Raw genomic sequence first — 8,753 nt, 5'->3', positions numbered from 1 at the left:
GAAAGGACCAGGTTCATGATGAGTGGTGCTTTCTTTATGCTGGTGGTGGGTTCTATAAGCAGGCAAGCTGAGAAAAGCCATAGAAGCAAGCCAGTAAGCAACACCCCTCCAAAGTCACTGTAAAAGTTCCAGCATCCAGGTTTCTGTACTGCTTGAATTCCTTTGCTGTATTCCTTCTATGATGAACATTGATATGGAAGTAGAAGACAAAAACCCTTTCCTCCCCATCTTGCATTTTGATCATCGTGTTTTATCCCAGCAACAGAAACCATAACTAATATGACTTAGCTCCAGGCATCTGTGGTAATTCATACTCATGTATTCTTCAATGGTTGTATGTGTGTTTTCTTTGCACAAAAGAAGGTTACAATAAGTGTAAGGTGTTCCTTGGTCAAAAACAGCAAACTTGAAAACACATTCTGATTGAGACTGTCAACCAATCATACTTGAATTTTAGACGTCTAGATTGCTCTGCTACTTCAGGCAATGTCAATCAAGTTATGCTGTGGAGTTTGAAGAATAGAGAAGAATTCTGGCACAGATATGGGTTCTTCGTTTGTTTGGTTTTTTATTTGTTTATATTTTAAATGATATCTATTATGTTGGCAAAACGAAGAGAGAACATTTATATGCATTTTAGTTTAATTATGTAATTTAATTTAATTTAATTTATTCTTTCATATATTGCATCTGAACTGCAGTTTTCAGGGAGCATTCTAATCTGTTTTAAAGAACGATCTTGGAAACTGTCAATGGCAACAGTTCAACTGCAGTTTTTGAAGCATTTATGCATCATCTTAGGGGTCACTACTGCTTCACATATAGCATGCCTCTTGTAGAGCAGGCCCCGTGTGAATCACAGGTTTCTCATAAAAACCTGTGCAAGTCAGCACCCTCCACCATGAGCTGCATATTAAACACATAAGAGCATCAAATCCTTTTGCAGATGTATCATTGGGTGAACATCGTTCTTGCAAACACCTTTAGAGAATTAAAAGCCTAATTTCAGAGAGTAATTAGAACAATGACATGAGACAAGAACTTTACAATGAGAACTTTACAATGATTTTTAAAGCTTTAACATTAATTATTAAAAATTAAAATATGACTTGAACTCCAATGGCATAAAATGTAAATGATGTGTTTCATAACTTTAAACAAAGCAAATTGTTTTTACCTGGTGAAAATGTCATGCAAAATTCAATTAAACCTAATGACTTTACAAAGAAAAACTAATATGAGGATATTTAGTATGACATATCTGCCATTATTTCTGAACTACAGCTACATAATGGGAGACATTAGGAAATCAACCTTTTTATATATGCTTCTACTATCTCATTAGTTTTAAATTTCTTTTTAAATAACATTGTAGTTTGGAGTCATTTCTTCATATTGTACTGGGAAACACAGAATCTACCCTTGATCTATAGAAACAACTACAAATGTATGGAGGAAACATAATTCAGGATGTATGATTAAAATTTATGATAAATTAGACATGTATAAAATAGACGAATTGTCTATCTGTAACCATATTTGTAAACTAGAATAAACTACTAATTTGCAAGGGTTTGCCCTCATCACAATGGTGAATGGCATGGCTTGGGATAAACAGGGAAGATGGGAAGAGAAGAAATAAGTCACCATTTGTAATTTTTGTTAATTGGTTCATATTTTTTATTTATTTATTTTTTTTACTTTTTCTGATGATGATTATGGGAAGCATATGTGTGTGTGTGTATGTGTATGCGTGTGCATGCACATTGTTGTGTATGCATGTGACTGTGTAAGGTTGTAGTTGGTCCCATATACATGTATTTTTGTGGAGTTGTTTGGGCTTCCTGGTAAATTAAGTCCTTAATTCTTATAAGGAGCTTTTCAATATTCCTAGAAATATTACTTTAAGCTAAATCCTTGTAATACATGCAATATATTTTATTTTAATATCTGTGTGGAAATACTTTAATTCTGCTATTAGTAAATGTGTGTCTTACTCTACAGTTTTATAATATTGTAAAGTCTATAAAATTTAGTCTGGCTTTCTCATATAATCCAAAGACATATCTTCTAAAACAAATATGTTAACAACTTTATTTTAATACGCTTATTAGGGAATTTGGTCATAGGCTTAGCATGTTGCAGATGTTTTGTGATATTCCATTCAATCTTTATGATATTTTCATACTCCTTTATGTTTAGAGTAATTAGTGAGTTTAGTATTTTATTCTGGGCTGGAGAGATGGCTCAGAGGTTAAGAGCACTGACTGTTCTTCCGAAGGTCCTGAGTTCAATTCCCGGCAACCACATGATGGCTCACAACCATCTGTAATGAGATCTGGCGCCCTCTTCTCTAGTGTCTGAAGACAGCTACAGTGTACTTACATATAATAAATAAATAAATTTTAAAAAAAAGAAAGAAAGTATTTTATTCTATGATAGATATTTATTTAAAATGGCACAAGAGCCACATACTGTATGACACATATTTGGAAATCTGTAATACATGTCAGCAAATCTTACATGCTGAACATACCCTCAACTGAACTCCAAACCCATTCCTATGCTTCTTGAATCAATAGTTTGAAACATTCATTATTCGTCATGCATTTAACATTTAATCTTCATGCATTTCTCCTGTACTCCTTCTTTCAATCCTGATGCAGATACACATGCTTTCTTACTGTTCCCATTTTCATGGATGTGATTTCTGGTCATTTATTTTACTAATGTATTCCTTTTACTTTTGTATATTTCTATTTGCCAATTAGTCTATGATTCTGTTAAGAACTACTGCTCCTGTCCAGGAGATTTTTCTTCTTACTGGTTACTCTGCCTAACTGGCTAAATTTGCTTCACATAGTCATATATACCTGCTGAGGATTTCTTATCTTTTTATGCATAGTTGTTTCCACCTCCTACAGAGCCTTGTGCATATTAGTTAAAATTTAGATTCTTGTTCTGGCCATTCTAACTTCGAGCTTCCTGATGGCATACCTTAATAAATTTAGGCTTGTCATGACTGTGGTGATGGAAAATGAAGAAACAGTAGAGATGTGTACAGAAAAACTGGGACTGAGTGGGCTAGACACTCCAAAGGAGATGTAACAGTAGTCCAGAATCTCAGAACCTTCTGAGATAATGAGTAGGCAGGTTAACTAAACTTACTAGGAGCATCAGTGTAAGCAAGAAGTTCAGACTGCAAAATTGTATGAGGAGGACACAGTCGTTGACACTTTCTGCATACAATATTGACATACACTCCATGACTACAGGAATGTCACATCAGCCCAACCTAAGGAAGGACTTTCAGTTCCCATGCAGTGAGGCAGGGATGAATGCTCATTCACATAGGATTATTCTCATTCTCTCAAGATCCCACTCACAGTAAAGTTTGCTCTGCAGAGATGTAACACTCTGGTGCCTTTTTGCCTTGGATAATTTTATTAGTGAATGATGGTTATTGGTTGAATTGTAAAGAGAACACTACGGTTCTGGTGAGTAATTTATAGGTTTTTCTTATTTTCTTTCTATGTTCATCTGGGGCTGTGAGAGCTTGCCCCAACAGATGGAATAATTAGACTGTGTCTAAGTCTACTAGTTGTTAGTTATTTGGTATGAAACATTAATTTTCTTCATATTTCTATTCTATTGATCCTTCTATATCAGTGGAGTGTATTTCCTCTCCACATTTCCATTTTCCTTATGTGACAAACTCCTTTGTACATAAACTTGTTGGGAAGTTTGTTTATCATCTGCTAGCTAATGTCAATTATGATTGGTATCATAATTATACACAAGGTTGTGTTGGTGATCCGAAAACTGAACTATCTTAAGTATATGATTGGTCATGTGAGCTTCAAGTTACCACTCAGTGGGGCCAGGCATATATTGGTAGCAGTATAGGATAGTGAAGTCAATTTTATTTCTAACTTCTCTGGAGGTAGATGTTTTGCTATTTCTTTGCTGCAGCAGTACTCTAAGAATAATAGAATTATCACTCTTACAACCCTATTTCCAGTTGGATGTCACTTTTGCTCTATTGGAAAGAAACTTCTGTGATTTTTTTAAAATTTATTTTTGTTCTTGCCTTCAACATCATTCATATTCTTTTTCCTAACCTGCTTCATCTTTACCCATGTATCTGTTTCCTACCTTGGCACAATCCTCAATCTTCTTCACCAGTATTTCTGAAGGCACATGGAGTACAGTGAGCATAAATAATAGCCTTTCTTTTCTTTTTCTTCTATTGAAAATAGACTTTTTCCATAAAACATATACTTATTTTAGTTCCCCCTTGCTCTACTATCCCTTCTTTCTATGCCCATCCCCTTTCACTCTCTCCTTAGAAAACAATGAAGTATCTGTAGATAAAAATAAAATAAATCAAACATCCAAAGATAAAAGAAAACAAAAAAGGGAATGAGCCCAATAAAAGGTAAAAAAATTCCAATACATATGAAGAGAACTGCTCATTCTCACACTCAAGAATCCCATAAACATTAAACTGTTAAGTCATAATATATACAAAAAGGAACTGTGGGGTAAAATATCAATAAATAAACAAACAAATATGCTAAAGTAACATTTTACAATGAAGAAAAAATGCCCTGACAGCACACATAAGACAAGGAACCTCCAAGGGGGCTGCTGTGTTTGCTTTTGTTGTCCATTTACTGTTAGGCATGCAGACTATTTTTAAGAGTGGTTTGTTTCCTCAGTGAGACTCCCTTGGAGAAAAAAAAAACTAAAAATTTGTTTGCAAGTGGTTAGTAATTGGAGATAGCTTCTGGCTGAGTTAAGGCTGGGAACATGTGACTACTTCTCTCTTTAGCTCTAAGACCCTATTTTGTGCAGATTCATGCAGGACATGTGCCTGCTGCCTTAGTCCCTATGAGTTCACATGTATGTCAGTCCTGTTGATTTAAAAGGCCTGGTTTTCTTGGTGTCCTATATCCCCTCTGCCTCTTACATGCTATCTGCTTCTGTTTCCACAGGGTTCCCTGTGCTCCAGGGGAGGGACTTGATGGAGACCCCTTGTTTAGAGCTGAGTGGTCTGTGGGTTCTCCCTCTTTATGTATGATGTCTGGCTTTGGGTCTCTGAATTTATTTCCATCTTCTGCAAGGAAGAAACATCTCTGGTGATGACTGAGCAAGGTACCATTAATATTTCTCTTTCTTTTAGCAAAAAAAAAAAGTTCTTAGACAGGGCTTCAAGCATATTACAATTATAATATATGCTGGACAGTTTGTAACTCATCTAAAACAGTAGCTGAATTCTCCTTTCTCCTTTTAACTTATATCTGTTCCTTCTCTATCCTTAGAATTTGGGAGTTAAGAATTCCAGTATTCTTAGAAGATGAAAGGAAGAGAAACTGAGAGCCACTGGCCTAGCTTGAGTATCTCAGACCTCAATGCTGAACCCCAGTGTTAAACTTCCTCCAACAAAGATATACCCACTCCAATTAGGCCACATCTCCTAATAGTGTCATACCCCATGGACCCAGCATTCACACATATGAGTCTATAGGGGCATTCCTATTGAAACCACCACATTCCAATACCTTGTATATCCATAGCATTTTAGCCATGATATAATGGAAAATGAATTTAGTCCAACTTCAAAAGTCCCCATAGTTTATCTCACTATCAGCACTGTTTAAAACTCCTTAAGTTCAAAGTCTCCTCTGAGACTCATGCAATCTCTTAATTATAATAAACTGTAAAATCAAAATAATAAAAAAAAGAACACATACTTCTAGCATATATGGCAGAGCATATACTATTCCAAAATGGAGGAAAGGGAACATAGTGAGAAAATACTGGACCAAAGCTACATTGAAAAGTAGTGTGGCAGCTCTGCATCTTTATGTCTGATATCAAAGCACTCTTTGATATCCAACTTCTCTCATCTTTATTGACTGCAACAGACTGCTATCTATTTGGCTGGTTCCATTCCCTGTCATTAACTCTGTTTGGCAGGTATGCCATACCTCTGGCATCTCCAAATTTTTGCATTTTCAAGGCAATCAAGATTTTATCTTCACAACCTTACACAATGGCCTTTCTAGGCATCCAGGCATGGCCTGGAGGGTTTTAGTAACAGAGAGAGATTTCGTAACACCTATCTTCTATCCTTGACTCTAAGGCCAGAACTGTGAGACCTCAGCTGCCACATTCAGCTGCCCATGTTCTGCTGCTTTCTGGGGCTGAAAAATGACCCCCTCATTCAATCACATTTCCATTAGCTTTCTCTTTTCAGTGGATCTCTTTACTACCTAAAGTTGGCTGTGCTGTAACTTGCTCTGTAGGCTAGGCTGTCCTTGAACTCAGATATCTGCTTGCTTCTACTTCTGTATCTGGAATGGTAAAATAAAAAGACTGCATCACCACACTTTGGTGTGACCTTCACTTTAATTCCATTTCACAATTTGTAGCTTATCTGTGTGGTATCTTACTGTGAAATTACCACTTCCTCAATTCGATTTAATGTCAGTATTTTATTTAATCTATTTATCTTCCTGAACACATTACTTAGCTCTATTCTACTTCCTGGTGCAGTTTTCTACTCAAATTATACATTTTGTACTTTTCCTTCCTCAGCTTGCTCCTCTTCATTATAAATCTGCATAAGAGTTAACAGTACTAACCATATGACAGAGTCATCACTAAGCTGTTCTGAAATTTTCTATGCCAATGCCATATTTCAGATAAGAGCAGAAAACAGATACTTACCAAAATATCACAAAAAAGTCTCTAGTCCACATATAAATGTTCTTTTTCTCCAAAACTTCATGAGGCAGGTGTCCACAGTTCAAATCACCCTCAGTACAACTGGCATCCATGCTCCTATTAGTATGGCCCATTAAGCAAGGCTTAAAGCACTCTACTACTTCACTATACCAAAGCTCCAAAGTTCACATTCATCCAAACAAAAGTATGTTTAGGCCTATCAGAACAATACCCCACTCCTGGTATTAACTTCTGTGTCTATCTTATAGTTATAGGTTAAGTCCAATATCATCATGGAGTGAAACACGGTGACAGGCACACATGGTACTGAAGAGGTAACTGAGTATTCTACATCTGGATTCACAGGCAACAGGAAGAGAAACTGAGAGTCACTTGCCTGGCTTGATCATCTGAGACCGCAAAACCTACCCTCAATGATAAAGTTTCTCCAACAAAGGTACACATGGTCTCCAGTTTTGTATCTCCTAATGTCACACACTATGGACCAAACATTCAAACACATGAGTCAATGGAGGAGTTTACTATTCAAACCATCACAGTCATTAAGGAAATTACCAGATAATCCTTTAAAATTAATAACTAGAATTATTAATTATTACAAGGTCAAATTTTGCCAGAAAGCTTATGTGTAAAATATGTTCTAATTTTGTAATTATCTTTCTTTCCATAACACAGTTTTGCAAATAATAACACTTATTTATGATAAAATGTACATAGTTTAAATTATGTATATATTCATATTAAATGTATTTCATCATAGTCTCATGATAGGACAATTTAAATAAATTGTGCAAATTAAATATCTATTACAAACTTTGTCATGTTGGCTTAATATGAGCCTATATATTTTTCTAGCAATCAACTTATATATCTGTTAGTTTCTGTCACAGTTAAAATGCATCCCTTAGTTTTGCATTGATAAATCTCTCTTCCTTTCAATATTTCATTCCTAGTCTACTACAGTATAAAACAATTACTTGGAAATGCTCTATCTTTCTGTTTTATGATTTTTATGAAAGCTATAATTTCTACAGCCCCAAATTACACATCATTATTAATAAATTTTCAGTTAATTATGATGCAGGAGTTCAGAATGTCAACATTCAATATCTGAATTTAGACTTCAAAATTATGAACATCATCAAGAGATAATCTGAGCCTTTGAGGTATAAATCATTCTAACTCATTGGGGATCTATTGCAAGAAAACATAGACATATCATAAGAATCTGGATGTAGATCAAGATGTAGATCTCTCAATTACCTTGCTAGCCTCATGCCAGCCTGCATGCCACCAGATCTCTCAATTACCTTGCTAGCCTCATGTCAGCCTGCATGCCACCATGCTTTTTTACCTTGTCAGTAATGGACTAGACCTCTGAACTATAAGCCAACTTCAATTAAGTGGGTTTTTTTTCTTTATTTCATTTTCTGTGCTCATGATGTCTTTTCGCAGGAATAAAACCCTAACTAAGACAATGACATAATAACTATTTGAATATATTGATCAGATAGAGAAATCTCTCTTAATTCAATCATGTCACACTATTGATGTCTTATTCATACTATAAATATTAATTTTAGATATTATAAATCACATTAATAGATAATATCAACATAAAGATGAATATCATTTTACAGATCGTATTAAAACATTTTTGTAATTCATACTAACTTTTTAATAGTGGTTATAAAGTAGAGATATAAAAATTAAATAATGTAACTTTTATTATTTATTTTTCTTTTGGTAATGCTGGCATTGAACCTAAGCCCCCTCTCTTGCATCCTGAGAGTTTTTTTTCTCATTGAGCCCAGCTATGTCTTTAGCTCTCTGAAGTTCCAAAGATAACTTTTTGATGTTATTTGTATGATAAGATGATAGAGATATATTTTGATAAAACAATTGTATAATAATTGTGGTCATCATTTATTATAGAATGGAACAGTGAGTAAATTTTCCCACAGGGTCAGCTAGTTAGAGCAATCCGTGAGTCACATATC

This window comes from Mus caroli, chromosome 18 (assembly GCF_900094665.2).
Source record: "Mus caroli chromosome 18, CAROLI_EIJ_v1.1, whole genome shotgun sequence".
NCBI classification, from domain to species: domain Eukaryota; kingdom Metazoa; phylum Chordata; class Mammalia; order Rodentia; family Muridae; genus Mus; species Mus caroli.
Note: the sequence above shows the minus strand (reverse complement) of the source record.